The sequence below is a fragment of the Balaenoptera borealis genome, assembly GCF_965194805.1.
Source record: "Balaenoptera borealis genome assembly, chromosome: 5".
Lineage (NCBI taxonomy): Eukaryota > Metazoa > Chordata > Mammalia > Artiodactyla > Balaenopteridae > Balaenoptera > Balaenoptera borealis.
In genome coordinates, this window is record NC_138862.1 from 949,680 (window position 1) to 977,554 (window position 27,875).

At 48.1% G+C, this 27,875-nt stretch overlaps 1 protein-coding gene across 18 annotated transcripts in view; it reads right to left on the reverse strand.

The window, feature by feature from the left end:
• Positions 1–27,875, reverse strand: part of PCBP3 (poly(rC) binding protein 3) — a 213,296-nt gene that overhangs the window by 83,046 nt on the left and 102,375 nt on the right. Inside the window, exon 3 of one of the 18 annotated variants that reach the window (XM_082392509.1) lies at positions 9,296–9,378. The exons of the other annotated variants lie outside the window; for them this stretch is intronic. The gene's annotated coding sequence lies outside the window, so the exon portion shown is untranslated. The remainder of the gene's footprint in view (positions 1–9,295; positions 9,379–27,875) is intronic. 18 annotated transcript variants of the gene reach the window in all.

The following is a 27,875-nucleotide window of genomic DNA, read 5'->3' on the forward strand; positions in this document are numbered from 1 at the left end:
GATTTTGCCAGGATAATTCTAGAGTAAGAATAGGAGATAAGAGAAAGGAACAGAGGAAGGTGAGGAATGCGTTTACTGTATTATTTCTGAAAGCGTCCGGGTCCAAACAACGCCAGGACCCAATTATTTGCTGGGGCTGGGGAGAGAGGAAGGTCTGTGCTCTGGGGAGAACACGTCTGACCATCCCCGTGTGCGCGGGGCCAGGAGCCCGCGGGCGGGCTGGGGGCGGGGCGGGGGGAGAGGTGGGCCTTGTGGCTGGGCCGTCTCCTCCAGCGGGAGACAGCAGGGAGGCGGGCAGCACTACCCCCACGGCCCCAGCTTAGCTTCAGCCGCCTCTGTGCGCCCTTCTCCACGCTGCTGCCCTGGAGGCCCTGAGTGGCCCTAAGACTCAGGGACAGTCGGCACCGCAAGACGACCGACCAGCTCCGTCAGCGTCACGAACGGACACGGGAGGGATGCGCACCACAGTTACAAACGTGGCTAGTTTGTATAACGTGATGACTTTGAACTCCGGTAGGCAATGGGCACAGCGGTGTGGGTGCTTCGCTGTTTCCCGGCTGGGCCGCCTCACCTCGTCTGACTGCACGAGCCTAACGTGTGCTAGCGCAGCCCAGCAGTGGCTGCAGCGCCGTCCTGAAAGCCGCACTGTCCAGAGAAAACCGCAGCCCAGGGCAGAGAATGAGCAAGAAGCACACAGCAGGGGGCGCATGCCGAAGTCCACCACCAGCCGCCTGGAAAGGACGCTTCCAGGGCGCGAGACAAAGCGACAGCGAGCGGCCTGACACCAGGCGTGGAGCCGTGTGGAGAGGGGCACGCGCAGCGGGGGCACAGCCGGGGGGGGGGTTGTCTGTTATCCCGCCTGGGGGACCCTCTGCCCAGGCACCTCCTTTCCCACCGAGAGGCTGCCGCAGCCCGTGGGGAGGGGCGGCCGGCCTGGGGCCACACGCGGCTGACATCACCCGGGTACCGCTCTCCTCGGGCAGCGGTCAGATCCGGGTGGTCGTGCTGGAGACCAGCGGTGGGGAAGGCAGGGCTGCTGTGTGCAGAGACCTCCCAGGGTCAGGCGAGGGGGCATGGTGACGGGAACCGGCTGGGCCCGGACCTTGGATTCCAAAGGACGCCAGGGCCAGATAGGCGCAGGTGCGGCAGGGTGGATGGCAGGCCGAGGGCGGGGCCGCGCGGGGGGACCCGGGGGCGCAGGGGCGCGGGCGCCCGGCCCTGGGCACGGGGCAGAGGCCTGGGGGGGCCAGGGCGACGGAGCCGAGAGTGAGGGCGGGGCGGTCAGGCCCGGCTGTGGGGGTGACGCAGAGGAGCCTCGAGGTCACCACGGAGCCCGCATCTCAAGATGAGCCTCTTGGGCACGAAACGGGCACAAGTGTGCCTGGTGAGCCGCCGCGCCGCCCTCGGCCGGCTGGAGTCCCTGCTCCCCAGAGAGTGCCACAAGAAGAGGCATCATGTTCCTGGCACAGGGCTCACGCGGCCCCAGGGTTCAGAGCCCCGGGCGGCTCCGGGGTCCTGCTCTCCACGGCCACGAGGCGGGGCCGCCGCCGGGACGGGATGGGGACGTGCTTGGCTCGGGTGTGAGTGGAAAGCCCCGGGCGACAAGTGCCCGAGCACCTCCCCGCGCCCCGGCCCCCGCCCGGCTTCCCCACCACGCGGCCCGGCCGGCAGCGCTGCACCCCGCGAGTCCAGAGACCCACTCGGGCGCAGCCCGAGTCGGCAGAGAACCAGCCACGCACACCTTCAGCGGTTCGCGCTTGGTGACAGGTAACCTCGGGACAGTGGGAGGCGCCCACCAGGCCGAGGGAGGAGCTCTCACCAGCCGCCCTCTGGGCCTCCTGGGCCCCGAAACCCCATGTCACTTCAAGAGGGTGCTTGTCCTCTTCTCATTAGATTTTTAAAATTATATTCTGAGGCATGATTTTGTTTTAATTAAAATTCCAGTTTGAGAAAAGTGTTGAGACACTGAAACGGCAGCTCCCGCATCGGCCCAGAGCCCGGCGCCCCCCTTGGCTCACCTGGGACCCCACCTGCCGCCCCCTGGCCTCCCCCTTCCCGAGTCTCCCAGGAGATCTGTCCAGAGGAGAAGGGCCACCGTGTTTTCCACTGAAGAATTCGTTTTACTTACTTATTTGACAACTTTTTATTGGGATGTAATGTGGAACCTTGAGAAAAGTTGCGTGAACATTACAACAAACTTCTGCAGGTCCCTTAACTGTCCCCCCATTGCTCAGTCAGGCCTGCTCGGTTGTCGCACACGTATTTGTTTCCCATCAATCCACACCGGCTGAGAGTGACTACAAGACAGCACTTGCCTTGACCCCAAATACTTTAGAGCATATTTTCTAAAAACAAGGGCATCTGGGTAGGCAAAGTACAAAACCAGTTATCAAAACCGGAGCACTTCACGGTGACACAGGCCTTTACCCAGCTTCCGGCCCCCCCCAGCAGCTCCCACCAGACACACTCTAACTGCATCAAGTCCTCATACATCACCTTCATGAAAATAACAGAAGAGGGCCTTCTAGAGCCGTGAAATTAGCAATGCTGTTATAACAGTACCTCCCTTCTTAAAAGTTCAGCAAAACAAATTTCATGTGATGTTAAATATCATACAAAGTTTTTTGTAAGACAAAAGAAAATAGGAAATAACAACCCTACTGACAATAAACACACATCATAAAGCCATGCTGACAAAATTAGAAAGACTATAATCTAATATCTTTAAGTTGATTAAAAGACATTAAGATAATGATGCAAGAGATGAAAAACTATAAATCAGAATTAGAAAAACTCAAAAATTAGGTCATAGAATTCAGGAAAGAATCAAGAATGAAAGAAAAAATATTTCAAAATCAGGATGAAATTAGAAGACACACGAGACTGAATAAACACAACAGAGGAAAACAGAAGAAAGAGAACATTTTTAAGAGTCAAAAACAAAACAAAGCAATGAGAAGAATTCAAGAAGAGTGATACACAGAGAAGGAAACAGAGAACGCCAGACAGACAGGAACAGAGCAGAGAGAGGACAAAGGCACGACCCGGCACCTCTCCAAACCACAGCTCCCCAAAACTCCTCTTAAATCAAAGAGGTACTTAAAACTAGAGAGGTACTTAAAACTGAATGCATTGCTGGATTCGACCTGCTAACATTTTATTTAGGGTTTGCACATCTGTCTCAGAAGGCAGAGTTACCTATAGATTACTTTAGGATTACTTGCGTGACTTTTATATCACAACATTGCTGATCTCATAAAATGATTCGGGAAACTTCTGACTTTTTCTGTTCTCTAAAACAATTGCATACCTTAAGAATTATGTTCCCTTTTGGATGAGTGAGAACGTGCTGTGGAGTAGGACCCCAGTGGCACGTGAGTGCAGACTCTGAGCACCGTTTCAGTCATTCCCATAGTTATCCAGACTTTCTACATCATGTGTGGCAATTTTGTTGATTTACATTTTTCTAGAAAATTATTCATCTCATCTATATTTTCCAATTTTGTTGCATAGAGCTGTAAATAGATATCTCTGCAAGTTTTAATAGCCTCCACATCTGCAGTTACATCTACTCCCTGGTCACCCAAGTTTCAAAGTTTTGCCTTTTCCCCCTTTGTCAGAGTTGCTAACAGTTTAAGTGTTTTACGTTCCTTTACTGGTGTTTACTGCACCTAACACCATGTTTTCACATTTTGCTGTATTCATCTCTACCCTTATCTTCATTAATTTTTTTCCTACTTTGTCTTGAATTATTTTGTAATTATTTCTCTAACATTTAGAGTCATAGGGTTGTTTCATTTATTTTAAGTGTTTCCAGTGTTCCAACATTTTCTCCTGAGAAGTGTTTTGACAGCATCCTTCATGTTTTGACATGCAGTATTATCTCATTTTCATTACTTTTTATACAGTTTATGCTTTTATTTAAAAGCATTCCCAAATCTCTAGATATGTAATGGAGTCTGGGTTACTTCTGATTATCATTTTGTGGTTAATTTCCATTTTTATTGTACTTAATGATTTCCACTGTTGAAAAATTAGATTTCCTTTAAAGTAAAATACATGGTAAATATATCTGTGAATGGTCCTGGTGTGTTTGAAAAATAGAAAGGAAGAAAGTAGGGAAGGGAGGGAGAAAGGAAAGTAGGAAAGTATATCCTGCGTTTGGAACACAATTTGTTAAGAATGCTATTCAAATTCTTCATAACCATATGAATTTTTTCGTCTTCTTGATTTTTCAATTAAAGTTTCCCATTATGGTACTGGATTTGTCCATTTCCTATTCTTAGAAGTTCTTCCTTCATAAATTTTACAGCTATGTAATTGTATACATAAAAGTTCATGAGTATCATATCTTCTTAGAGGATTATAACTTATCCAAATGAAGTATCTTTGTCCCATTTAATGCTTTTTATCTTTTTCTTGAAAATAATGTTGCTTGGCCTGCTTTCCAGTGATTACCATTTGCTTAGTACCCTTCCCATTAATACATTTTCTGTTTCTGTGTCAATTTTAAGACAATCTGAGTTTTGCCTTTTAATAGAGAAATTTCACATATATTTGAACTAATGCCACATGATGTCTTGCTTTATACATTTACTTTGATTTCTAATTTTTTCCTTCGTCTCTACCTTTTTTTTTTGGTGACTTAATCAGGTTTTCTTTGTTCCAGAGTTTTTCCTCTACAATATTTGAAGCTGCACAATCTGTGCCTGTGACTGGTGGCTCCTGGTACATTGTTAACATGTTTAAATGCACATTCACACACTATAGGCTTGAATAGTCTCCACATATTCCCCCAGAAAAAGAACTGATGTTTAAGAAACTTTCACTCTTCTCCTTCTCGTCACTATATAAATACATATACATAAGAGTTTTCGGTTTGTAGGACAGAAACAAGGTGGTGGAGTCGAAGGACGTGAGCTCACCTCTTCTCAACGAAAACACCAAAATTACAACCAACTGCTGAACAAACCATCGACAAAAAAAACGCTGGAACCTACCAAGATTTTTTCAACTATTATTTTAATCTGCATACCAATAGGCACCAACAATTATTTAGAGTAGCTACGTGCTACCCTGGATTCTTTCCCACCATTATCAGTGGAACCAAACGCTAATCTCTTTTGTCAATCGATCGCTATCTTTCTTCATTTTCTCAGAGTCTTAGGGGTGAGGCTGGAGACCTCTGAGTCCTTGACTGTCTGAAGCACCCTTCCTTTGCCCTTCGACTTGAATCCTGGCTGTGTCTCAAATGCCAGGTTTGGAATCCTTTTTCCCCAAGTACTTTGAAGATATTGATCCAATTAATTCTAAAATGTACATTTGTCATAGAGAATTTTGATGCCAACTGAAAGCCAGACCTTTGCTCCTCCTGCCAACCACTTTGGGGGTTTCTCTTTGGTCCTATCCCGAAATTCTGTCCCACTGTATTCGGGCCCTTGTGGTTTCTCACCATCCCCTCAACCCCCAAAGCCCACCCCCTTCAACACTTTACCCCGACACGCTCTGTGCCCTGAGAGGCTTCTTCCAGGACGTGTTTCCTCATCCTCCTTCAGCCTTCTCTGCTCTCTGCTTTTCAGACTCCTATCAACAAAAAAGAGAGCTTCTCAAACTCCTCGCGGTCTCACCCTTTTCTCTCACACTCTCCACCTCTCAGTGGCTGAGACCTGCATTCTGGAACAGCTCTGGGCCCTATAGACCTGCATTCTGGAACAGCTCTGGTCCTACAGGCCTGCATTCTGGAACAGCTCTGGGTTCTTCAGGTTTGCATTCTGGAATAAATCCTTGGTTCGTTTGTCCAATCACTAATTCCTTCTTCTGTCTGTTCTGCAATTTAAACAGTTATCATTTTGATAACATTTCTTTCCAAAATTTTTGTTTGTTTCTTTTGAAGGAGCTGTTTCTTTTATGAATATTCTTGTCTTCATGCCATTAAGTCTTCGCTTAAATATGTTCTTCTGTTGCATTTGGTACTTCTCCTGCTGTTTGGTTCTCCTCAAATGCATGACAGCTCTTGGCTATGCCCACAGTTCTGCTTTTGAGAGGCTTGACTCACCTGCCATGGATACTGGTTCTGGGCCGAGTGTCTGAGTCCTCATACTTACCTGCAATAGGCTCTCCACGAGTCTCCTGTGATGTTTTCATCCACAAGCATTAGCTGCTTCTACCTCTTAATAATTAACCAAAAGTCTGAGCCTCTGACTCAGTTACCCCTGTTTCAGCATGGATTCTACTGTTGCTGCTGTCTTAAAGTTTCTGTCTTTGTGGGGACTCTGGTATAGGTGACAGCAGATGAATGTTCTCAAGTAACTGTCCTGTTCCAATCTGCAAGAGAATGATTTGTGTTCAAATCTGATTTGAACACAAATTTGATTCTCCTGTCTTTTTACCGTATTTAGGGTTTCTTTCATAGCCGGTTGATAAAAGGTCTACAAACACCCGTCTTAAGTTCTGGTTGATAGATTAATCTCAACGGCCACAGCCTGGGGCCCGTGTGTGGCCTCCACCTCTTCCCAGCCTGGCCCCAGGAAGGCCCCACAGAGGCACAGGTCAGGTGGGCCTGGGGAAGATTTGCCTGAGGCCCCAGCGCAGAGAGGGGAGGAAAGCGGACTCACAGGTAACAGAGAGCGTGGACAGAGGGCGGGCCGTGCCCCGGCAGTGACGGCCCGAGGACAGGCGCTGGAGCAGACCTCCGGAAACAGCCGCAGCCTTGCTTCAGGAGCAGAAGCTAACCATGCAACCACTCTGTATTTATGTAAGACACACCCTGCAATTTCCCTGTTGTCTGTAATTACCCTGTCACCACGTAACACTTGCCCTAGTTAAATGGTTGGCAGTTACCATGGAAACCAAGTACTGTTCTCTAACTTGAAAAGGTGGTTGTATTTTTTAAATTTTTCTAACATATTCTACTTTGATAGAGATTAATTTACAGCTGCCACCAATTTGGAGAGAAAGCCAACTGCGGCCACCGGCCATGTCTGTTGTCCCAGCCCCTCCCACCAGGAAGGTCCGCCCGTCCCTTTCCCCGTCCCGCCGCGGAGTCGCCATCCGTGGGCTCCTTGCCTGCGCTTGGCTCCCTTCGTCCTCGCTTGGCGAGCTCCACGGCCCCGTGAGCTCTGCCTACGCCACGCCTCTCCCCGGGCAGCCGCTTCGGCTCCCACTGCAGACCACACGCAGGCCGGGGCTCCCGTCATCCCGCTGCCCTTCCCTGGCCCAGCCAGGCCCCCAGTCTTGCAGGCATCCCTGAACAAACCTCATGAACCGTAAGACGTTCAACCGTAAGTTGACCCACAAGAGGTTCTCTTTTCCTGAATGCCACAAACGGGTGAACACTGGCCGTTCATGAGGACGACATGCATCTCACCCTGATTTCTCCATCTTCTCACCTCCCGGTTCCCCCCTCAGCTTCCTGGGACAGACCCGCCGGCCCGGCATGTCCATCGCTGCCAGACGCCACCCTTGTGGCTGGGTGGTCTCTCTGTCCGCCTCCCGCCTGCACGGGACGGGGCCCCCGTTTCTGCTCATCGACAACACTCCCCCGCATCGCCCTCTCTTCCCACTGCAGCAACTCGGTAAAGCCCCGTCCTCGCTGCCCCAGCTCCTCCCCTCTCTGCCCCTCCATGGGCGCCCACTTTCGCTCTTGTCCCCTCCAGGCCACCTGCTGGAAGCCCAGTTCTCCCTCCCCACCAACAGCAGGGACAGAGTCTGCCCGGCTCCGAAGACTTGCCCGGGACCCCCCTGCTGGTTCCTGGGGTCCACGCCAGGCCTCTCTCCTCCCGCAGATGCCCCCTTGGTGGCGCCAGCGTTTCCTGCACGGCATCCGCACGAGCCCACACCCCCAGCGCATCCCCTCTCCCAGGCTCCAGTGCCATCTGTCCAGCTGTGTGCTTGACAGGTGCACGAATGTCAGCACCTCACCTGCACGTGTCCAGAGGCCAATCACTCCCGAACCGACGCGAGCACTGGAGACGCTCTGTCCTCGCTGCCCCTCAGCCCTAGTCCCTGCCGCTGTCCCTGCCCCTCAGGTCACTTCCACTCTCTCAGGGATTCACACTGGCTCTACCTTCAAAACACAGCCCGAGTCTGGCCAGCCCTCGCCAACCCCTCACACCACTCTCACCTGGGCGCAGGTAAAGCCTCCTCATTGGTCCCTGCTTCCAGCCAGGGTCCCCTGAGCGTCTATTCTCTGCCCAGAGCCAGAGGCATATTCTTCAAGAACCGAATTCCGCTCAGGCGCCCCCCTCCACCCAGAGTGTAAGCTCCTACCAGGCCCCAGCACCCCGCCCCACCCCACTCACGGCTCCGGCCAGGCTGCCCCCCGCTGCTCTCCAGCCTCCTCACCTACGACCCTCGCACTGGCCGTTCCCTCTGCCTGGAATGCTCTTCTCCATCTGTGACTCACTCCCTCACCCTCACTTAAATGTCACCTTCTCAGTGAGGCCGATCCCAATTGCGTGCACGCGCAGGCACGCACACACGCACACGCACACACGCACACGCACTCGCTCCTCCTGCTCTCCCCTTTCCTTTATCCACGGAGCTCATCACCTTCGCACTTCTTAGGCATGCGGTCTACCTTTGACGCCGTCTCTGGGGACAGAGCCCGTCAGTGTGTTTGCTGTTGGATCCGACCCTGCCCAGAACCAGACCTGGCGCAGAGCGCGGGTTTGATCTGTCTGCCCAGTGAGGCTGTTGCCTCTGGGATGGCACCCCTCTCTTCCAGCCTCATTTAAAATTATTCCTCAAATCAGCTCTGCTTCTGAAGCATGTCTTCACCTTCACTCTGTTTGTAACCTTTGAGACCCGCGTGGGGCCAGTGGCAGGGTGAGCATTCTGCGTGGATGAGGAGGGACGGCACCACACACTCCCGACCGCATCACTGCAAGAATCCAACGCTCCTTCTCAGTGCACTATAAACCACCCTGTTAAGGGAAACGAACACACAAGAAGCAGGTCTGAGAGGGTACGAACACCAGCAGGGGGAGCCCGACCCCGTCAGGGGCCTCTCCACGTGCTCCGTGGCCGAGCGAGGTTAATGGGAGTCAGGGTGCAACTCGGGGTTAAGAATCTCCAAAGAAGTGGTCAAGCAAAGGGGCAACCGGAAGTGAGGACCAGGCCCCGCGCCGGGTGGGGGAGGGGAGGGCCAGGATCCAGGCTGAGGTGGGGCAACCAACAGGCACTGGGGTGGGGCGCAGGCAGGGCACAAGTGGCAGAGCAGCCAGGAGGGGCACGGGTCACTGCTGGAGCAGGAGGGGCCGGGCAGGCAGGTCACCAGCGGGGTAGACGAGAGTACCTGGGAGCGTCTCCTCCTCCCGGCCCGTGGACGCCTGTCCTGCCAGCCCACCTGCTTCCCCCGCGGGTGAGGACACTGTCCATCTACCAAAAAGCAAGGGAAAAGCGTCACATTACCCAATGAACTCGGTGCGGCCCGAGATCCCGCTCGGCCCGGGTTCCTGCTCATTCTCACGTCTGGAGGCTCACAGAACACCTTTATACTTGAAATTTGTTTTGCATCCATTCTCAATTGTTATAACAGAAATACGTTTTAAAAAATCTGGTGCCACATTTAAAGAGTCAGAGATGCCCAGGGTGCCGTGGGCCCCAGCCAAGCACCGCTGCTCCTTTAATGGAGCAGAGCAGCTGAGGAGGGCCTGCCCCGGACGCCTGGTACCCACACCCGGGAGGCTCCTCAGTGGGCTTCAGCCGCAGCGAAACTCTCCCCAGATCTCAGATGAACCTCAAGATCTAGCCATCGTCCTAATCATACCTAACGAATTGTGTTCCAGAAATACAGGCTGGCTGATGAAAACGTGCAAAATCTTTAAAAGGAAGAGACACTAACACTTCTTCAGCACTTTGTTACTTCTAAGCACTTTCACGTTTATTCACTTACACGCACTCTTCGCGGGATTAGGAAGCAGGTGTCATCGTCACCGCTTCATAGAGGAGGAATCAGGCTCAGAGAAGGAAAGCACCCGGCAGGGTTGAGGGGCTGGCGATTCCCAGTGACCTGGCGGAATCCCTCCCGGACTGCTGGCTGCTTGGGGACACATGCGCTCGTGGGGAGGGGGGGTTATTCCTCCCGAGGGCGCGGCACGTGTAGGGCTCACTGCTCTCTACAGCACTTGAAGTGACCGTACTCTGTGTCCCTTCTATGTAGGAGCAGTAATGGTGCCAGAGCATTCTCCGCCCCGCTGCGTTCTCCAGAGCGATGGGTGAGTTACTTCATGTTTCACGTTTCGATTATTAAATAATATTATCATACCACGAGTTTGACATGAACTTGGCAATGCATATGGATTCTTTTTATTCATAATAACTATTAAAACTCTTCTTGGTCTTGGGTGGTTTTCATAACCGTTCAAAACTATAGATATTTGAATGTAAAGAGTAAAAATTTAAACAATGAAAAATAAGACTCTCTCGTAGTATTTCTGAGCTCACAGTCACCGTTAACATCCCCTGGTGGGTCCATCCAGACACATTCTGTGCACATGGAAGGAAAATGCATGTCTTGTTCTGCACCTGGCATGTTATTCTTTACCATCAGTACATCTTAGATTTTTTTTTTTTGAATCAACACATTCAGAGGCACCTCGGCATGAGACTAGAAATACTGTACACTTTTGATTTCAGAGAAGTTAACCAAAATCGTCTCCATACAGGTCTCTGCAAATTATATCCCCATCAGATTCCTGAGTGCTCTTTCTCCAGCCACTGGATTCACCCTCAAACACTTTGATCTTTGACAAACTGCAAGATGAAAAATATTACCACATCAGTTTAATTGTTTGACACTTCAAAAATGTAACCATCTTGAGTGAGGCAGAGCTCTTTTTTAATTTGTTTACTGAGTATCTGTACTTTGGGTGTGGCGGGGAAAGCCCTGCTCAGGGCCTCTGTCCATTAAGAGGATTAGTGATGACTCACCAAGGATGACTCAGGAGTGACCACATTTACACCCTCCCCCACTACCCGGTGTGAGTCCTCATCTAGCTAGTTTTGGTTCTTTTGCTGATAACTCTGGATGATGTTCTTAAATCCCTACGCATCGATCAGTTGGCCTGAAGAGCGTGAAGCGCACGGCTGGCGCCTCTCTGTCCCCTCTGCGAGCCCCACCCCCAGCTCCCTCCTTGTCACTACTGTGAATACTGCTGCTGCCGCCTCGTGAAGGTCTGCCATTCGAGAATCCCGTCCTCGACGTATCCCTGTGCACCGTGCTTGTGGGTCCCCCCCATCCTTCCTGTGCCCCTTCACCCCTGAGTCCATTGCGCTGTCCAGAGTCCAGCGCCATCTTCAAGGAGCCCTTTCAGTGAGGGTGCATAAGCATCACTTTTCCCTAGGTCCTCACATGTTTGAAAATGTATTATTGAGAAAATTATTTCTTTCCTAAAGATTTTGTATACCTTGCTACAAGGTATCTAGCATGCAACCTGCCGTGGAAACACCTGGGGCCAGCCTGATCGCTCTCCCTTATAAACGCTGTAGACATAAATAGCAAGATGGGTAAAAACTGAGAAAAGCACTTCATAAAACAAGAGGTCCAAATGGCCAATAAGCACATGAAAAGGTACTCAGTCTCACAGTAATCAAAGATATGCAAATTAAAACCAAAAATAGATATAAATACACACCCACTACACTGCCTAAAATATAGCAGTCTGACAAATACCCTGCCCAGAGCTGGCAAGGGTGAGGAGCAATGGGAACTTTTAAACACCTTCCAGTCACTTAGGCTTTATTTTGTTTTGAAACTCCTTCTACTATACAGGAGAAAAAAATGTATCCACTAATTATAATAGAAAAGTTATGATGCATTCAATCCCAACTAAAGATAACCAAACCATTTTTACAGGTAGAAAAATACTTCAATTGAACAGTGAAAACAAACTTATAACAGTAATAAATAGTTCAGAAGTAAACAAGCGGAGTTTGCACTTGCACAAACATGATATAAGCAAAGCTGATGGTTTGAGCCGGAGGAGGGCGGGGCTTGCCAGGGCTCCCGGCTGGAGGAGAGCGGTCCAGGGGTCACTCTGGAAGGCACATCCTCATTTCTGCACTATTTTCTTCACCAATTTATAAACCTTTTTGAGGCGCATGGTTGTTTTGCACTCCGAGGGCTTTTACAAACAGAGTTCCAGCACAGCAAAGTGTTGTTCCGGCAGGAGGACACCTCCAGATGCACGGAAGCAGACAGCAGAACAACGTGTGGCGAGAGGTGCTGTCTGTGCATCTCTCACGGACGGACACACGCAGGCTGCTGGCTGCTCATCCAGATACGGTGCACAAGGACACTCGTTCCATGTTTTCTGGTGGAAAAGGTCATTATCAAGGAATTGGTGAATGTCCCTCTTTCGAAGCCACAGTGCTACAATACCACTCCATATAGTTTGTTTACTTCATTTGTTTTTGGGTAAAAAAGTCATTGTATGGAGGGGGAAAAAAGATGCTGCTCTCTAAAATCTGGTGTCGTTTTGAAGAGCAATGGGAAAAGGTGATTGCCTGAACCGTCATACCAAGCGGTAGGTCTGTATTTTGCTGCTGTGAGTACAGACTTCGGGGCATCAGCCAGCAGAGCAGAAGACGTGTATAAGCAAGGACGCGGCAATTCCGTTCAGGATGCATACCCCACAGTGGCGTGTGCACGCACAGGCCACCAGACACGCGTCAGATTGCAGACTCTGAGAATGATGGGCCATCTTTAATTCTGGTTGCTCTGAAGATTTTCTTTGCTGTAGTTTTCAAAGGTCAAGCAATGATGCCTAGATGTGAGAAGTTAGTTTTGCTTATTTGTTTGCTTGCTTCTTTATTTATTCATTTCAGGGTCAGCTGTTTCATGATTCTAGCATCAATATCTTCAATGCTTTTGAAAAATCCATGGCCTTTATATCTTCAAATATTTTTCTGAAATCTCCCCCCCATTCCTGGGCCACTCATTACATGACATTAGACCTTTTGACTCTGCCCCACAGTCTCTCACATTCTGTTTGTATTATTCTGTTCTCTCCTTTCTTGTGCTTCAACACAGACATACTTCACTGAAGTGCCGCCCAATTCACGGAGCCTGTGTCCAGTCTTCTGTTACAGAGTCCAGTGAATTATTCATTTCAGATCCTATATTTTTTAAATTCATAGGATTCTTTTCATAGATTATGATTTCACTTGAAATTCTCTATTTTTCATATATTTTTATATCTATTCTATTTTTTAAGACAATAATCTTCATGACTTTAAAGTTCTTGTCTGGTAGTGCAATTCTATACGTCATCTGTGGTTTTATTTCTCATCCGTTTTAGCTCTTGTTTTTGGTCCTGTTTTTAATTTTTCACTAAATACTGGACATTGTGATTGAAAATAACTTAAGCTCTGGACGTTATCTTGCTCCGAAAAGGGGTCCTCCTTTCTTTCTTGCAAAAACTCAGTCAGTCAATCAGCTTTGAGATGTAATTGACATATAATAAAATGTACATGTGCTGTGTACACGCTGAAATGTTTTATCATGTGTACACACCCACGGAATCATCGCCACAGCCAGGATAACGGACAGGCACACTCCAGAGCTGTCTGTGGCCGTCTGCAATCCCTCCCTCTCCCCTTTGCAACAAACACCTTGCCCCAAGGAACCACCGACGTGCTTTCCAGCACTACAGAATTTGCTTTCTCTAAAAGTCAATAAATAGAAGCACACTGGGCACATACTTTTGGCCCGACTACTTTTACTCAGCATAATTCTTTTGAGATTCCTCAATGTCATTGTGCAACCATATACCATAATTTGTGTATTCATTCATTTATGGATGGACATTTGAGATGTTTCCAGTATTTCAGCTATTAAAAACAAATTTCTGCAAACATTCTTGTTCAAAGCTTTGTATGGATATATGCTTTCATTACTCTTGGGTAACACCTAATAGTGGAATGCCTGGTGGGTGTACATTGGATTAGCTTCTTGGCTTAATTGCCAAAATGTCTTCCAAAGCACATGTACCGCTTTGCATTCTCACGGGCAGTATGAGATGGTCTCCATCTCTGCCAGTGCTCAGTAGATGGGCCACACCAAGTAGTGTCTCACTGTGGATTTAATTTGCATTTAGCTAATGACCAATGCTGTTGAACTTCTATTCAGGTACTAACGTGCCATCCACGTATTTTCTTTGGTGAAGTGGATGTTCAAATCTTTTGGTCATTTTTAATTATGCTGTTTGTTTCCTTAGTACTGAATTTTAAGAGTCCCTTATACGTTCCAGATAAATTAGATTTGCAAGTGTTTTCTCTCAGTCTGTGGCTTGTCTTTCCATTTTCTTAACACTGTCTTTTGGAGAGCAGAAAATTTTAAATTTTTTTAATTTAATGAAGTCCAGTTTATAACCTTGTTTCTTTTATGGATAATGCTTTTAATGTCATAACTAAGAAAACTTTGCCTAGTGCAAGGTCACAAAAAAATACATCATGTTTTATTCTTGATGTATAAAATTTTAGATTTCTGATCTACTTTAAGTTAATTTTTATACATGATGGGAGATATGGATCAAAGGTCTTTTTTTTCTTTTTTTTGTGTGTCTGAATGTATAATTATTCCAGCACCATTTCTTGACAAAACTAGCCCTTTTCCCACTAAATTGCCTTGGCACTGTTGTTGAAAACTAACTGACCATCTATGTGTAAGTCTATTTCTGGACTGTCTATTCTGACCCACTGATCGATTTGTCTGTCTTAACACCAACATCACACTGTCTTGATAACTGTACTTTATAATAAATCATGAAACCAAGTAGTGTTAGTTGTCAAATTTCTACCAAAAAAAACCTACTTGAATTCTAGTTGGAAGTCCACTGAATCCATAGACCAATTTGAGGAGAATTAACATCTTAACGGTACTGAGTCTTTGAGCAATGGTGTAGCTCTCCATTGATTTGTCTTCAATAATTCCATTCAGCAATGTTTTGCTATTAGGTATAATGTTTTATCAATTTCTAATTATTTGTTGATATTATAGAGAAATACAATTGATTTGTGTATCTTGTATCCTGTAACCCTGCTAAACCCAATTATTCTTGAAGCCTCTTTTTGATGCTATAGGATATTCTACATAGACAAACATGTCGACCAAGAATAAAGATAGTTTTACTCCTTCCCTTCTAATTTCAATGCCTTTTATTTCCTATTGAACTTGCTAGGATCCCCTGGAAAACAATTAATAGAAGAGGTGAGAACATGTTTCCTTGATTTATTCTCGATTGCAGGGGGAAATATTCAGTCTTTCACTATTACTATGGTGTTAGCTGTGGATCTGTCATAGATGCCATTCATTGGAAGCCTCCTTCTATTACTAGTTTCCTGAAAGGTTTTATCTGGAATGGGTGTTACATTTTATCAAATACTTTTACTGCATACACTGAAATGATACTGTTTTTTTGTTTTTAGTCTGTTAATATGGTGAGTTATATTGATTAATTTTAGAATGTAAAAGATACTTTGAATTCCTCGGATAAACCTCAACTAGTTTTTCTATATTTTGTATTTGATTTGCTAAAATTTTTTAAAGTTTTCATATATGTTCATGAGGAATATTTGTCCACAGTTTTCTTTTCTTCTGATGTCTTTGCCTGGTTTTGTTATTAGGGTAATACTGGACTCAGAATGATTTAGGAAGTACTCCCTCCTCAATTTTCTGGAAGAGTTTATATAGAATTGGCATTATTTCTTCTTTAAATATTTAATAAAATTCAGTAGTAAAGCCATTTGGTCCTGGAGGTTTTTTTCTGGACCAGAGGAGGTGGTTTACAACAAAAATTCACTTTTTAAATATATATAGAATTAGGATAATCAACCTGTACTTGAGTTAGCTTTGGTACTTTCCCTCAAAAAATATGTACATTTCATCTAAGTAATTTAATGTGTTGGTATAGGGCCGATCATAGTATATCCATTTTTTCTTATGTCTGGCTAGAGGTTCATCAATGTTATTGATTTTCTCAAAGAATAACCATTTGCTTTCACTGATTTTCTCCATTGTTGTTTCCAGTTTCATTAATTTCTGTTTTGATTCCTACTATTTCCCTTACTCTGCTTACTTTAATGTGATCTTTTCCTGATTCCTCAAGGTGGAAGCTAAAGACACTATTTTGAGACATTTCTTCTTTACTAATAATGTGTTTCGTACTCTGAAGTTTCCTTTGAGTGCTGCTTTAGCTACAGCTCAAATATTGTGATATGTGGTGTTTTCATTTTCATTCATTTCAAACTATGCAGTTTTCATTTCTTTTTTGGTTTCTTCTTGACCCATGAGTTATTTAGAAGTACGTTGTTAAATTTGCAAGTATTTGAGGATTTTTCAGATAGCTTTCTATAACTGACTTCTAGCTTGATTCCGTCATGGTCAGAGAACATACCTGGTGTGATGTGAAATCATTTAAATGTATTTTATGGCTCAAGTTGGTTCTATCACAGTAGATATTCTGTGTACACTTCAAACATGAACCTCCTCCTAATTAAACCCTCCTTCAAACACTGCGTCCCCCCCGTGCTTGAGTCCCGGCACCACTGGTCCTGGACAAGAAGTTTAGAGGGTGAGGAGGCATGTTTAAACGTGCCTCTATGGTGGTGATGACAGCGGATGACCACGGCCACTGCCACCTCTCTCTGTTTCAAGTAGCAACTCCTGCGAAAACCGAGACGAGGAAGGTCGTTCATCAAGGTTTCCAGGGGATGGATGATGGGTGGACGGAGCAGAAATGCACTGGGAAAACTGTGTATCCCAAGGGGATGTGAGGGAAAATATGACCTCTTCCATAAACGTTGGACTTCCAGAGAAAGTATGAAAACCGGGTCAATTTGGCCTGGAGGAAGGCTTGGTTGCTCCAACATCTAGGGTTTGCACCTGTCTTGATTTAGCCAATATTTGGAGACTAATGCAAATCTTAAAAGGAAAACCTATTTCTTTTCTTTAAACTAATAGCTACTTTATTTATATTTATTTATTTATTTATAGCTGTGTTGGGTCTTCGCTTCGTGCAAGGGCTTTCTCCAGTTGCAGCAAGCGGGGGCCACTCTTCATCGTGGTGCGGGGGCCACTCTTCATTGCGGTGCGCGGGCCTCTCACCATCGTGGCCCCTCCCGCTGCGGGGCACAGGCTCCAGACGCGCAGGCTCAGCAGTTGTGGCTCACGGGCCCAGTCGCTCCGCGGCACGCGGGATCCTCCCAGACCAGGGCCCGAACCCATGTCCCCTGCATTAGCAGGCAGATTCTCAACCACTGCGCCACCAGGGAAGCCCGAAAACCTATTTCTTAACCTAAAGAGTTCAAGCCAGTTATGAAGCCAAGTGAAAGGGAAGGGAAGGGGATTCTGGGGCAATTCACCCCAGTTTCTGTTGCTTAGTGAGAACACCCACCTGGAACATGAAACATACTGAACTCTCTCCTGTACTAAACAGGACTGACAGTACTGAACTGAACTGTCCTATTTCCCTCAAATATAACAAATAAACTCAGAGATATTTTACCAGAGGAAACGAATACAGCTGAATTTGCCATCTAAAATAGTCCGCGTGATGACATGACCTAAGAACTGAATGGCGATCCTAGGAGTCCTCTGGGTTCACCCCACGCTTGCGCACGTCCCTGTGTCATCTCTGACGGTGGACCATCCGCACGGCCCCTCACCACCTCGGCCCACAGAGAGCTCGCCGCCCACGCCTTTCACCATCTGCCTCTGCAATGCTTACAGTGTTTCCTCACCCCGAGCCTCAGCCTCGCCCTTTCCTCAGCCTCACCCTGACCCTAAGCCTGGCTCCCTCGGTTTCCGCCACGGGCTCCAGTTACACTGCATTCAGCCCCAGAGGCCCGGCGTGGGGCAGCCCCGCTGTCTCCCTGCTCTCGGCCCTGCCACCCCTCCCCACACACACCCACACCCTCCAGGGTCAGAGCCACAGGCTCAGGGCCTGGACCCGGGACACTAATGCTTCACGGGACCCGCTGTGCTGGCCGCTGCCGGGTCTCACCGCTCTGCTCTGCCTGGCACAGCGGGTGGATCTGCACCAACAGTGGCTGTTATCACAGCCACACTCTTAGGGACATTGCCCCCTCCCGTTAGGGACAACGCGCTGCTCAGAAAGCGCTCAAGACTGACGTCTCCTCTTTAGCCACCAGCCACACTACACGGCTAATTGAGTTACAGTCAACCCGAATCTCTGCACCTCCACTGAATACTCACCACGTGCTCCGAATAAAATTGCAGTGAGTTCACTGACCACGTCACCTAGGGGACCCTTTGTGGAATTATTACTTAGCCCGGCGTCCTGGCCTCAAAATGTATCATCTGTTGGACACGGACATGGGAAAAGATTAATGTTACAAAATCCGAAGCCTGGTTCAAGGCGACAAGAGCAGCAGTGTCATGAGGGCAGCAACACAGACCCCGGACTGCACAAGAGCAGAGAATGAGCCCTCTGAGTGGCATGGGAGGGCAGCGAGGGCACCTTTTACTCCCCACCGCCCCAATTTTTAATGAATCAAGCAAAGAAATCAGGCCAACAAACACACGCACACGGGGAGGCCTTTCTGCCAGCTCTAAGATGACAGCACGGGTGGCTGGGAGTTTTGAGGACCCTCTGAAGCCCTTCTAGAAGGGCAGTGTGTGTGGAGGCTGGGGGCGGGGAGATACGTGTCCCAGCCAAACGGGGTGCCACGCAGGAACCAGAGGGCACAGAGCCTCCTCTCAACACCCTCCGGGCTGCTGGTTCCCAAAGTGATGTGAGGCCCAGCCCAAGGGAACTGTCACCCAGCTCAAAGTCCAAGCACCCAAGAGAGGATGCAGGTGAGCGATGAGGGGCTTGCAGGATATGGCCACACACCTTGGGGCACAGGTGAGACAGGCCTGACTGACTTCTCCTTCAGGGAGGAGCAAACGGAAAAACACTGAAGCCATGAAAAAAATTCTGCCACATAAAGAAAACACAAAAACACAGCAAGAGGTAGAAGAAGAACATAGGTTCAGAAATATGTACAAAAAGAAACATAAGTGATTTTAGTCAGCAGCCTGCCACATGCTTTCAGAGAAAGAAAACAAAAACTCATGAAACAAGAGATCAAAAAATTGTAAGATGGCATTCTAAAAAGCAAGGGCAATAAGCATATCAAGAAACAAAGTTATAATAGAATTTAAAATAGCTTTAGACAAAGTAAATTCTAGACAAGGTGTAGAGAAGTGTAGGGCTTTGGGACCCAAATGAGAACTTTCAGCCAGAGGGGAAGCAGCGCCAGGCCGACCGCATTTCCCTGGGCACTCGCATTTTCTAGCACTTTCAAGAAGTTACCGAAATCCTCCAAATGCCAGTTCCCTCTCTGCTGACGCAAATACAGCAGCTGCCAGGGTGGTGGTTATGGGATTAGAGTGCCCGCCCCGAGGCGCTCCCTGGGGGACTCACAACCAGCCCCGCACACAGGGGGCTGTGCCCTCGCCTGGGCCGTCGGGTGGGGAGCGCGTGGTGTGGCATCACCCACACCCCCGGCGTGCGTGTGGGAGGACCAGAGCCTACCCCAAGGAGACGGTGGAAACATAGACCCACTGGGTTCAAATCACAGACTAAACGCAGAGGGCCATGTGGGAAAGGCCTTGCCGCCCCGGGGCCCCGACACCTCGTGGGGCCCCATGAAGGAGGGAGGAGACGGCGGGGCCCGCAGGACGTCACCCAGAGCTTCTGGAACAGCCCACGCCCGCTGTGTCCTGCAGATTCGCGCTCACCCCCCAGGGCGGCCGCGGTGGCAGAGCCCTGCCACGCTGGTGGGGACGGGGCACTTCTGCCTGCCCCTCTCCGCTGGGCAGTGAAACTACCAGCTTCTCAGCCACGAGCACATGAAACGGCAGTGTCTGAGCAGCCTGCACTGTCTCCTCTGCTAAACAGATTTAAATCCCCACAACTTATAAAGAAAAGTGGAGCTGATATATTTTACTAAATCAAGCTGAATTACCAGGAAACTATCACACAAGAATGTGATAATGATATACTGGAAAATGTGAATAAATCTCCCTTCAAATGTATCTGCTTTGCACCGTCAGAAAGCATGATTATGCCCCACAGTCTGAAGCTAAGTAACGAGCATTCTGCTAATGATTTTCCCTGTGTAACTGAAATGCCTTCAGCAATTTACTGTGAGTAAAAGCGAAGTCAAGCAACAATATTCTAAAAGTGAACATCTCCACCCGCAGGAACCTCCATCTCGAGGAAGCGTTTCTGCTGCGGAGCACGAGGCCAGCCCAGGGTGGGTGGGGGAGACAGAGAGCCCCCTGAACCCTGCACCTCATCGGAGCCTCTGGAGGGGACACAGCTGTTCTGTGCAGTTGCTGACTTGGGTTTTACCTGAGCACTTTTCCCTGTTTATGTGTGTTATCCTCCTAATATTTTAAGCTGTTGTCTCTACCAACTTCTTCGTTTCAGGAACATAATTTTTCTTAAGAAAAAAATCTGATCACGTCATTCCCTGCTCTCCAGCAGCCAAAGGCTCACGCTACTCCAAGGGTGCAGCTGCGGCTGGGAGGGTCTCCTGGGCCCAGCCTGGCTCCCCGCCCTCAGCCCGCACGGCGTCCCAGCAGCCCTGGAGCGGGCACACGGGCTGTCGGCGCACACAGCTGCGTCCACCTGGAGTATGCACCCCACCTCTCGCCACCCCAAAGAGCCGGACCTCTGCCGGACAGCACCGCACGCCATCCCAGCCCCCAGCAAAACGAGCTGGCGTCAGACTGAGCCTTCAAGAGAGAGCAGTAATGAAGACGGTTCCTCCAACGGGGCGGGCACAGGCCGCTCCCAGGGGTGGCAGAGACTCCAGGACAGGGGCCATTCTGGATCAGGGTTGGGGGCGTGCAGGAGAAGTGTGCGCATGCCAGGGACACACGTGGATCTCCACACAGATTGCTGTTTTATTTTACAAACAAGATACGAACACACACTTATTTCCGGTTGGCATCTGGAAACCTGTTTAAATCTCTAACGCTCATCAACTCACTTAATGCACACAAAATGTGCACGCTAAATGTTTCTCCTAATTTTTCTTTTAAAAAGGAATCTTAGCAGATGACAGAGGTTGCTTTGGCTGCACGAGTAGCAGCTCCCTGAGTCCTGGCACCAGCCCCTGCAGAGGTCAAGGTCACTCAGGACACATGGGGAAGATGGGATTCATACGGAGGGAACTGGCCAAGGTTAACTGCCAACTAGACAGAAGCTACTCCGCTCCCCTAGTCAGCAGCGCCCTGGATTCTCCCAGCATTCATCTCAACCAACACCTGGGCCGAGCGCCAAAGCCTGGGCCAGCCTCGAGGACACAGGCGCACTGGTGGCCCGCAGAGCAGCCGACGCTTCCGGGAGGGGCAGAGCCACACGGGGCTGCTCTCCCACAAGGGCTCAGGAGGGACCCGCGGGTTCTACTGGGAGCTGTTCCCGTGACGAAGTGGCCGGGAGGGGGACAGGAGCCGCACCGAAGGCACCTTCTGGGCCAGGTTCTGGGCCAGGCATCTGCCCACAGCCTGGTCCCTCCCCACAGCCCCAGGGCGCTGGCAGATGACCCTCAACTTGAAGAGACTGAGCAGGTTGTTCCAACCACATGGGGCCGGTGCAGAGGCCCCATTCAACCACTGCTGGCCCACCGAGAGGCAGGGCTGACCCAGCCACGACGAGCTCAGCGTGAGTCAGTGCAGGACAAACACCAGCAAAGAGGCCGCAGGCACCTCCACAGCAGGTCACCCCTGGCAGTGGCCCGAGGCCTCTCTCCAGCAGGAGGAAGGCCCTCACCCAGCCCAAGTCCTTGGCCTCCTCGGGGAGCTGCCAGGACAGGCCGGCGCTGGGCCTGCCGTGCCCACGTCCCCATAGTTCCCTGGGCTGGGCCCTCCTTGCAGCTCCTCATGTGCAGGGCACGTGCACGCCTGGGGAGGAGGTGCTCCAGGCAGGCCAGGCTGTGCCCAAGGGGAGCGGGGGTCGACGCCCTGCCCAGCGCACCCTGGGCCTGTGCCACCCTCGCTGCCTGCGCAGAGCGAGCCCCTGGGGCCCCGGCGCAGCCACAGGGCTAACCTCGACCCCCCCGCCCCTGCTTCCCGGGGCACCGCATCTCTGGCTCGGCCCCAGCCCGCGCCCGGGAAGCTCGCATCTGTCTCCACGCTTGCCATCATCACTTAGCAAACACGGAACGACGACACCGCTCTCCCTCACCAGAATGTGGCAAAGAGAAGCGAACATTTTAAAGCTCACTTTTACGTTCTATGACTTTGTTTAAATTAAAAGCACCCTCAGGGTGGCTGACTCCGTGCCACGTCCCACCCCCAGGCACTAACCACATCCTCCTGTCCCCTCCCAGAAAGCTCTCTGAGGGCTCCCATCTGCCAGGCACGCCCACGTCCATGTCCACGTCCGGCACAAGCTGCCCCGTGAATGCCTGCCACCCGCGAAGCCAGGCTTCCGAGAGGGGCTTCGGCAGCAAGATGAACTGGAACAGAAACAGGGTCGGGACACCCTGCAGCCCACACACGGGGCGACTAGGGGACAGCCAGCTGCTTTTGCTCAGCGCCGTCATCTGTGTGAAAGTGTATCACAGAAACAATGATTTCAAGAAGAAAAAAAGCAGGGGGCGGGGCCTAGAGCTCGTTTCACAATAATAAAGCTATTTCTCTGCAGTGATTTTAATGGTGAAAGCCATGTACAGCATTAGACACATTATATGATTAGATGCTAAGCTAATTGGTTGTTTGATGCAGACGAAATCAAGCCTAATGAGCAAATCCTGAACGAGGTAGGACTGGACCCCCAAGAACCCGTGACCAGATGAAGGCTTCCAGGAGCACGACAAACGGAGAAGAGCGCGTGTCCTCTGAGAAGCCCTCGAGGAGAAGAGCAAGGTCGTGTGTTGGATGGATGTGCAGAGCTCGTGACCCACAGCAGCCCAGGGAAAGCAAACGACCCGCACAGGGCTGACGGCACTGAGGCGGGGTCCGGGGTCAAGTGCCCACGCGGGAAGCTGTGAGGGCACCTGAGCACCAGGTCGCCAGGGCCACTGCGGCCACACCGTCCACATCTGGGACCGCCCCTCCTTCTGATCCTCGGCTCTGACCGGCGCTCAAGCAAACACTCTCTGCAGTTAATTCTGCCTCCTTCTACCTGCTCATCTTCCAAGGACTCTCTGCAGAGTGAGTTCAGGGGAAGAAGGGGAAGGAGAGCAGACGTGAAATTCGCATGCAGACAGCCCTCGATCGAGGCTCTCCCCACGACCACAGACACCACAGTGCCAACACTGAAGGGCCTGTGTCCCCCTTGCCTGGAGCCTCGGCAGGTGGGGGGCTGTGGCCGGAAACTGTGCCCAGAGCCCCGCACAGCGCCCAGGGCGTGATCAGAGCACGGTGAGACGCGAATGAATGTTGAATAAATAAATCATCATCCAATATGTCATCCAACCCAGAAATAAGGAAATGCGATTTCACTCCACAACGGGAACTGCAAAATGTGCCTTAAATAATAGAAATGCCCTTGCTATTTGCATCTTGTCTCCGGCGATGCCATGGGTGAGAGGGAGGAAAGATGCAGCACCCGCTGCAGCACTGTCTGCCCAAGAGTGACCCGCTTGGAAACGTCAAAGAACCGTGCGTCAGACTCAACAACGCAAGAAAGAAAGTCAGACACGTACTGCTTTTTAAATGAAACTACGTAGACAAAAGCCTATAACCAAAGACAAGACGATGAGAACAAGCACAACAACTATAGGACATGAAAAGCCCAGGCTCGTGCCATCGTGGTGAAGGTTTGTGACTGGTCTGCTCTATGAGGGCCACGTGGAGATGGACCTACAGACCGTGAGGACACGGGAGAGCTTCCTCAGCGAGAGGGAGGGGGTTTCAGACGTGTCCACAGTCTCCCTGAAAAAAGTAGAGAGCAGTGTCCCTCCCACCCCAGAAGGGATGGCACAGAAGGGACACTGTGTGACATCCAAGGCGAGGATGTGGCTTCCTCCTCACTCCCCCTCTTGGATCACTCGCTTCGGGGGAGTGGACCAGAGGCCAGAAGGACACTAGCCACCCTCGGGAGAGGCCCGGAGCTGAGGAGCCGAGGCCTCCTGCCCGCGGCCACACGACAAGGCCAGCTTGGGAGAAGCTGCTCCAGCGCAGCCGACCTTCAGGTGACACAGCAAGGCCAGCATGTGCACCCTCATGACAGACCCAGAGCCAGAACCACCAGCTAAGTCACCCCTAAGTTCCTGAGCCACAAAAATCCTGAGATAATACATATTTGTTGTTTTAAGCCACTCAGTTGTGGGCTATTTGTTACACAGCAACAGAAAACAACATATAAAGAAAGCAGAGGAGGAAAAGTCTATGGAGAAATGACTGTTCTGAGAGAGTTCCACGGAGGAGTCAGGTGGCGAAGCGGACACAACCGCGAGCAGGAGCCGGGAGATGCTGTCAGGGCGGCCGCCTGCACAGCAACTTCCCGCCAGGGCAGCGGTGGTGTCCACCCCGCACGGGCCAAAGAGGAGAGAGGCAGGATGGCCTGGGACAAGCCACACCTGGCCACACACCCCTCAACTTCTTACCAGACTCACCAGAGACAGGCATTCTCAAAATGCAAAACTCATCAGCCAACAAAGAAACAATATTTGAAGAAAACCAATGTGATGAAAGAGAGACACCAAGCTCAAAATAAGAGTGGTCATCTGAGAAATCACCAAGCAAACAATAAGCACTCATGTCTATGTTCAAGGCGATGGATACATTCCCTATAGGAGAGAGAAACAAGTAGACACCTTGAGAGGGAAAAATATTGTCAAAATAAAAACCTATGGACACATACTGTGTAAATAGACACAGCTTCAGAGTGAAGCAGAAGGAAGATGAAGCCAAGGAACTTTCCAGAATGCAGAGTGAAAGGAAAAAGAGAAAGTGTGAAAGATATGAAGAAGAGGTCCTTAAATCCCAGAAGGAATGAGCATAGAGGACCCAAAGAACAATATTCTGATTAAATTTAGAAAAATCCAAGGATGAGGAGTGAGCTCTAAAGCTCCACCATGGCAACACCCAATGCTAAGACAGTGGAGCTCTGAGGGAACATTCTTTCAGTGCAATTCTTTAAAGCATGGAGCCCATTAATATTTATGGAAGGTTTGGTATATATGGATTTATGTGCCATTTCTTGTTGTGTTTCCTACCTTCCTTATGTTTTTTGTAAGTCTCCTTTATTGTCATCTTTCAGATTTTTCCCTCCACTACTTTATACATGTTTTTCTTTTTACTTCTTACCCTAAAAATGATCACATAAATCCCTAACTTATCAAAGTCTGATATCCTCACACTCCACCCAAGCAACCCCCGGATCTTAAAACCCTGTAACTCCACTCCCTCCCCACTGACGTTCCTGCATTTCAGTTCTACTCTTTGTTGTTAAGCCCAGCAGACATTTGCCTCATTGCTTTAAACATTTAATGTGTGTTTGGATTAACTGAAACACACACAATTTGCTCTGTTTTTAACTTCTTAAATCTCGGAACTTCCATATAGGCAAACGTTCTTTCTTCTTGATATAGATCCTTTAGAAATGCTTTTAATGAAGGCCTATAGTATCAAGCTCTCTCAGCTTTTGTTTCTATGAAATGTGTTTATTTTGTCCTCATTCCTGAACAACTTATTCAAGAAGTACAGAATGCTGGGGGATTTCTTTTCTCCCACCACATGGAAGATCCAACCATTTTCCTGTCTCCATCGGTGCAGTTAAAAGTCAACTGATGGCCTTAATGTTCCTTCTTCAAACAATTTCTTTTCTCTATGTTAAGACCTTTTACTTGTCTTTGGTATTCTAGAGGTTCAGCGTGATCTGCCGAGACACAGATTTCTCTTCATTTCACCTGACTGGTATTTGTTAGGCTTTTTGAAACTATACAGTGGTGGCTTTCATCAATTCTGTAAAACTGTTAGCCATTAGCTCCTCAAATACTACCTCTACCCCACTCCTCTCTCTTCTCCTTCTGAACACCTGTGAATTCCATTATGTCTTTTCAATCTCTCTCTAAGTATTTTATCCTCTCTTTCACTGTTTATATTGCTTTGTCTCTCTGGGCTCCCTTCTGGATAATTACTATAGGTTACAGCAAAAGACCATAGACAAATGGTGAATTTGGAAAAGAAGTTAAGTGACACAAAGTATAGAGGAAGAAAGTCTGACAAGATGTAATTGGGGTTCTTGAAGAAGAGTAAAATGTGGCAGAAGTTAATATCAGATAAATAACATGAAATGTTAAAGGAAGCTGCTCCAGTAGAAGGATGATGACATCAAACGGAAACTTGGATCCACACAAAGAAGTGAAGAGTCTCATAACAGTGAAAGAAATTGAATTCAGTTTAAAACTTTCCAACAAAGAAAACTCCACACTCAAATGGCTTCAATGGAAAATTCTAATAAACAATTAAGAAATACAGAACACGGATTCTACACAAACTCCTCCAGAAAATAAGAAAGGAGGGAACACTTCCCCACTCATTTTATGAGGTCAAAATTAGGTCAACAACAAAACCACAAAAAGCCATTTCAAGGAAAGAAAGCTACACCTCCAAATACCTCATGAATATACATGCAAGAATCCTTAACAAAATCCCTTTCACATAATACATCATAACTAGGTAGGATTTGACCCAGTAATGTTAGTTCAACATTTGAAAATCAAACACTGTAATTGACCATTTATATAGATTAAAAATGAAAACCATTATTTCAATAGAAAAAGCATTTGACAAAATTCAACAAGCATTTCATGATAAAAATTCTTAACACATTCCTAAACCTGATAAAAGGCATCTATGAAAACCTATAGCCATCATCACACTTAATGGTGAGAAACTGAATGCTGTTCCGCCAGCATCAGAAACAAGGCAAGGATGTCCATCCTCACCATCTCTAACCAACATCATACTGGAGATCCTAAGTAAGTGCAATAAAGGAAGTAAAAGAAATAGAGTATATGGATTGGAATCTGTAAAAAAAAAAACAAAAATAGTGCTGATAAACAAGTTCAATAAGGTTGCAAGATATAATAAGATCAATGTACAAAATTCAGCTGTATTTATATACACTAGCAAGAAAAATTCAAAATGAAAGTAAGAAAACAATTACATTCATAATAGCATGGAAAATAATAAAACACTTAGGAATAAGTTTAACAAAAATGTGAGACTTGTATTGTGAAAACTAAAAAAAAAAAAAAAAAAAAAATCACTGAAATAAATTACAGGAGACCTAAATAAATGTAAAGACATCCTCTGTTCCTGGACTGAAAGACTTCACATTTTTAACAAGACAACACTCCCAAATTTATCTACAAATTCAAGATAATCATTGTCAAATATCTATCTGCCCTTTTTTACATAAACGGGCAAGCTGATCCTAACATTGATATGGAATTGCAAAACAAAAAACAAAAAAAAAGAATATCCAAATACCCAAAACAATCTTGAAAAAGAAGAACAAAGTCAAAGGACTCACCCTTGCCAATTTCAAAACCTACTACAAATTTATGGAAGTCGAGATTGTGTAGTACTAGCATAATGATATACGTATAGATAATGGCTTCGAATTGAGAGCCTAGAAATAAATCCATACATCTATGATCAAGTGAATTTCAACTAGGATGCTAAGACCATTTACTGGAGGAAGGAATAGTTTTTTCAACAAATGGTGCTGGGACAGCTGGACATCCACATGCAAGAGAATGAATTTGGACTCTTGATTTACACCATATACAAAAATTAACTCATAATGGATCAGAAACCTAAATGTTAGAGCTAAAACTATAAAGCTCTTAGAAGAAAATAGGGCAAAAGCTTCATAACATTGGATTTGGCAAGTTTTTAA